Raw genomic sequence first — 5,582 nt, 5'->3', positions numbered from 1 at the left:
AAGCTCTCTCTGTTATGTCTTTGGTAGAGCATTTGTTTCGGGTTAAAAACTAGATTGGGTAATAAGGTGAATCCTGTTTTTTTTAACTTAATAAATTTAGTTTCTTTTCATTCTTTATCTTTAAGGTATGTTCTAAGGTTTTTGCTTGCCTACATTTTATCTTGCAAGGTAATCTTTAAGCTGAGCCTGATGTTTCCTTGAACATAAAACAATGATTCCCATTCTCTTCTTCATAATGAGAATTATAGCCTATTCATATGACACCATTATCGGATTGGTACCGAGTACTGGCAGATATCTCAAACCAGGGTATCTGTATCGGATGGTAAGTGGAAAAACATTGACCGTGCAACCCCTTCTACAAACTATTGAATTCTGTCTGCTGAATCCAGCCATAATCCACTACCCAAAACAAACATTTATAACTGTTTAATGTCGTCTTTCAGTGCACGAGAGGTCTTGGAATTCTTCCTTGCCAGCAGTGTGCTGAAGGCAAAATGGAAATAAAGATTATGATTGAAAACAGGCAGAGGAAGGTAATAAATGGATTTAACCATTATGACTGACTCACTAAATAAGTAAGCGTTGTTTGCTAACCCGTACAATAAACAGAACTGCCCACCCATGTGTTTTATAGGTAGGATGTTGGTATGGGGATTGATGCAGGATGCAAGCACACACCCCCACACCCACAAACAAAAGCAAACTGGCCCATAGCTGTGAGCGGTTGGTCCCACGCTAACAACACAAACACATAAAACAGCACCACTCCTGTCATGCAGGCACTATTATATCAATTTGCTCAGATGGCACAAACTTCCTGGTGGAAAAAAACAGAGGAAATAATGCAGGAACCTAGAGGTTAGTGGGTTTTAACTGTTTTTTGTCCTTTTAAAGCAGTTTTAGCCACCATGTTTTTTTGAGGTTTTCAATATTTATCCAAACTGCTATAGACACACTTTTTTTTTAAGGTGTAAAGGGACTTACCGTCTTTTATACAAATAATTATTACTGTATATGTGCAAGCTTCAGTGAGTCAAGGTTTGAGAATTAGATATGTAAGTAAATAGGAAGAGGTGGAACAAAGGAAGTTTCTGTGTGTGGGTTCTCTCCTTTCCTACTGTAGAACAGTTCCTTTTTCCCCCTGGCTTTAAAGGAAATCTGGTTCCTGGACTAGAGCCAGTTTTGACACTCACTCAGCCCGCCCTGCTCAGTGGTCCCTACTGTAGTTTTGTAATTTCAAGAGACTCTTTTCACACACACACACACACACACACACACACACACACACACACACACACACACACACACACACACACACACACACACACACACAAATCTACATAAAGTTATCTTTTTTCCCTCTTCTATTCCTTTTCTTGGCCTTTCTTTTCCCCGCATTCCCTATTTTTTCTTTCTAATTAGTTTCCACATTCAGGGTTAAGAAGAGGCAGCCAATGACAAAGTGTTGGAGCACGGGGTCATGTGGCTGCAGGCAGCATTTGCCTTCCCTCGGCACTTTACAATCTTTAATTCAATTGACCTTTTCGGTCGTTTTTCTCCTCTCTCTCTCTGCCGCTCAGTTTTCAATTTTCCAAATATCCCCACTGCCCACACGACACATCTGACCTCCCAGTAACCTCCAACCATCTCTCGGACATCAGTCTAGATTATTTACAGTCAGCAGTTGAGGAAATGAAATTATTGACAAAAATCATAAGATGAAGCATTCAGCCTATTATAACCAGCAAAGAAAAAGCAGATAAATAGCTGACTGATATCTTCAGTATAAGAACATCTATACTGGTGCAAAGGTTACTGCTTTAGTAATGTTCATCAGCACACACAAATTGTGTTTTTTCCTTATCAGAGGAGAGAGATTTGTAGTATTGCTGAGCTGTATTTCGTTCCTTGTGATATTGGTGTGTGGTACAAAATAAAATTGTGGCAGAAGAGAGTAAAAGAGCAAAGGGGGAAAAGAAAAGCTGAGCAGGGAAAACACACGACCACTTTGTTTTTGGATCCAGGTTCTCCAGCTCTAGTTTTTTGGCTCTCTGCACGCTTCTTCTCCTGCCTCACATTCCACATTTCCCTCCTCTAAATCTTCCTGAAAAGTACTAATAACAGATGAAGGCTGGTGTGCCACTGGTTCCTCTCATGCCATACTACTGTATACCTGTTCCAGCAGATGGCCTAGCTGCTGCTCTGACCAAAAAAAAAAAAAAAAGCAATGAGGAGAGAAAGAAGGGAAAGTCAGAAAGAAAGAAAAACAGGAAAAGAAAGCAAAGGAAGAATTTGACTTTGGTTAGTTCTTGGCAAAATATATCAGCAGGCACACATGTGATTCATTTCACGTGCAGTTCGGTGAATTATTAGAAATAAAAACAAATGGCAGCCTGATTTCCCGAGTACAGATATTTCTGTCCATGCTAGGCTTGTCATTTGTGTCTCTTTCAGTCATCGTCTCACCCTCGCAGAAGAGCGCTCCCTGATCCTCCATATCATTTCTACAGTGGATGGACAATGCAAGCTGGCAGTTAATGTACAAGAGAGGCAAATGGGGGCTCTACATTGATTTAAATATGGATTTACATATAGCAATACCCTAGGGCTGCAAGCATTTTAACTCTTAATTTAATTAATCACTTATGGAAAGAATAGTACTTTTTCACATTCACATGTTCGTTTGACCTCAGATCTCAGTCACGTGAGCATAAAAGAGGGAAAAATCTATGTTCCCCAAACAATAGCAAGCAGCTGCTGGTGCTGCTGTTCAATCGAAACGTTCTCAACTCAACTATTCAAGTTGTTGTGACAAGTGTGAAATGAAATAAACTTTTCCTTTATTAATTTTCTTCATTATTGCTTCATTCAGGCATTTTACGTTGCTCTGGCGTTTGGCAGACAAGATTTCTGTGTGGTTTTTCACAAGCTAGCAAGGTGTCTAAAGACTCGAAGAAAAATCTAAACAGAAATGAGAAAACCAGAAATGAGGAGTGATGAGCCAACGAGTGCTGCAATATAAAAAGCAGAGGATGGAAAGAATTAGAGGAAATTAAAGAGGTGGAGCACTGATGAAATGCGAGGGGAGGGGGTCTGCTGTTTCTGGCTGAGTCCAAGCAAGGCCACAAGAACTGATAAGTTTATCCGTCTTTGGAAATCGACTGATGCGGGGTCTGAGAAGCTGAAGTTGTGGAGGTGTTGAGTGTGTGCATGTGTGTTTCTCTGTGCCCAACAGTCAGCAGGGAGCACCTAAAAAGTACCGCCTATCACCCTTGGAAAGCAACCCAAGTGTGGTTCTCATTTGAAAGGAATGGAGGGATGGAGGCTGGGGGGATTTTATTTATTTACAAAAACTTAAGAAAATGAGTAATATGGTATTAATGAGATGAGGTTGTAGCAGATGGTGAGGAGGTCATAGAGGGTGAAAAGGGTGCAGGAGGTCTTAAATAGTTGTAAACACTAAATTCAATTACTGTAGATGAAACTCATGCAAGGAAACAGTTTTTTGGGCCTCCCTTTGTTAAAATTATAACTAGCTATAACCATCATGGCACTAAGCTCTAATTAATTAATAGCACGAGTTCTCAAGCTGGACCTTAGTAAGGTTACTAACCTCACATGCCCCTTTTAAGAAAAGCTGTGATGAAAAATGATGAAGGTCTAACCACAGATGTTCACAGAGCCAGCATAGTCCAAAACTCCAGTGCCTCAACACTGACAGCTGAAATCTGACAAGGCGAGTGACATTAATTGGCCCTCTTGGGTATTTATTTAGTTGAACTGTCTGTTGTGCTGTTAATACTCTTACAAAGCACTTAGCTCTTAAACTGAGAGTAGAGTGAGTATTACAAACAACCACAAAAAGGCAAAAAAAAGAAAAGAAAAGAAGAAGTAAAATCTGTGTTCAATCTCTCAAGATAAGATTCACATATTGCAAAGAGACTCTTGTTTCTAAGATCGCACAAAGTTACTGAAACTCTCATTTAGTCACAAAAAGGAGGCAAAAAATGCATTGTGGTGAAAGTGGGGGTCACCAGTGGGAGAGGATCTTCTGCCTGTTTGGCCAAATCTGCAGTGGTGATTTAAAAAAATTTACTTGTGTGTTTCACGAGATAAGTACAGCTTCACTGACTGAGTATAAGAAACATATCGTACAAACAAAAAAGACTTAAACGTCAGATGAGGCTGAAATAGTAATTTAACAATTGTTTGTGATGTGTTTTGGGTTTTTTTTAAAGTGCAGGTGAAGTAAGCATTTGCTACGTCAAACATACTCACAGTCTCTGCTGTTGGAAAACTGCACATGTGGCTAAATATTGGGAAAATTGGCCAAAATGCCATAAAAACTAATTTAAAAACTTTTAAATCACAACATAAATATTTAATAAGAGCCATGTGAGACATCTGCAGCATGCATGGAACTGATTTTGGACTGAGCCTGGGAGATATTTGACGTATCCAGAACCAAAATTACAACCCAAATCCCCCAAATCAACAATTAAATTAGGACAGCACACAATTTCTCATGTATTTACACATTTCTCCTTTCAACAGGACAAAAAGGATGGAGCACAAACAGTGTGTGGTGTGACTTGCAAAACATCTTCTACTCGCCCCCCCCCCCGCTCATATCATCAGTTCCCAGATATGCATAAACATTTATCTTAACATTTAATATTCGTATCAATACCTGCACTATAAAAACACAATGACAAAGAGAAGCACAGTGACAGGTATCAAAATTTCCAAAAGCCTCGGGGTCAAGCATTCGAGTCACTGATATATAACCTTGTGACACCAGCAGACATTCATCAAAAGCTGCTGTGTACACATCCTGTGTAACTTTCAAACTTTACTTGCATCACAGCCGTGCTATGTATACACATCTGCAGATTCCACATTGTTTGTAGCTGAAGCTCCTGTGTAATCTCAAACTGAGCCGAGCTATGCTGAAATGTGGGTGGGCATATCATCGCACAAGGGAGTGAAAAGAAAAGTTTAAGTTCATTAAGGGAAAATAATGACTGGCATTCGAATGTTTGGTATAAGTAATTACCGACAGATTAAAGTTATTTCAGAAATATGTGTGTGTTTAAACATATATGGAGGGTGACGACGTTCACACATTATGTGCTGTAATCCTTTTCAACACTATAAGCACTCACCGTTTCTGTGTCAGACACAATGACTTAAAGTATATAGCTCTTGAATTATGGAGTCCCTCCCTAAATGTTAAGTGGATTAAATGAAGCAAGTAATTTTTTTAACATTTCATAAAGAATTTTGGAAATATTACACAAAAGCTCTCTGAACATATTGTTTTCAAGGATGCCGGTTAGGGTGGACTGGAACAGTGTGGCATACTTACTAACCACTCAAATCACTTTAGACTAAAAACCACATATAACCATACATTCATTCAATGCTTTTATTCTGGTGATCACTTAGAAATTTATTAAACAATTACAGCTCAAACTGCATGCGCATGTGTATGATCTTACCATGTGGAGTGTTCCGCCCTAATGTTTTCTGGCGCAAAGGCCGATTTCAGTAATCCATATTAGTCACACTAATTCCAT

General features: G+C 39.2%; 1 protein-coding gene across 2 annotated transcripts in view; it reads right to left on the bottom strand.

Moving 5' to 3' along the window:
- Positions 1-5,582, bottom strand: part of LOC120745160 (mitochondrial import inner membrane translocase subunit TIM16-like) — a 111,299-nt gene that overhangs the window by 56,189 nt on the left and 49,528 nt on the right. The window lies entirely within an intron of this gene.

The sequence above is a fragment of the Simochromis diagramma genome, unplaced genomic scaffold (assembly GCF_900408965.1).
Source record: "Simochromis diagramma unplaced genomic scaffold, fSimDia1.1 OVJJ01000321.1, whole genome shotgun sequence".
In the NCBI taxonomy this organism is placed as follows: Eukaryota; Metazoa; Chordata; class Actinopteri; order Cichliformes; family Cichlidae; genus Simochromis; species Simochromis diagramma.
The sequence above is the reverse complement of the archived record's forward strand: the minus strand, read 5'-3'. Positions and strand labels throughout refer to the sequence as shown.